We start from the raw sequence: 209 nt of genomic DNA, 5'->3' as shown, positions 1-209 counted from the left end.
AGGTCTACCTACTCTCCCAACGGCTCCCCGCAACGGCGGCCGGAAAGAGGGAGGGCGAGGGGACTCCAGGTCCACCCAGTTCCCCCGCGGGAGCAGAACGACAAAAGCGCCGCGCGGAGGCCAGGTCGACCGACTTCCGGCGGAAGACCGAGGCCGTCCGTGTCCTCCCCGCCGCGGTCCGCCCGGGCGGGTAGGTCTACCGACTCCCA

This window comes from Paroedura picta, unplaced genomic scaffold, assembly GCF_049243985.1.
Source record: "Paroedura picta isolate Pp20150507F unplaced genomic scaffold, Ppicta_v3.0 Ppicta_v3_sca74, whole genome shotgun sequence".
Taxonomy (NCBI): domain Eukaryota; kingdom Metazoa; phylum Chordata; class Lepidosauria; order Squamata; family Gekkonidae; genus Paroedura; species Paroedura picta.
This window is presented reverse-complemented; position numbering follows the sequence as displayed.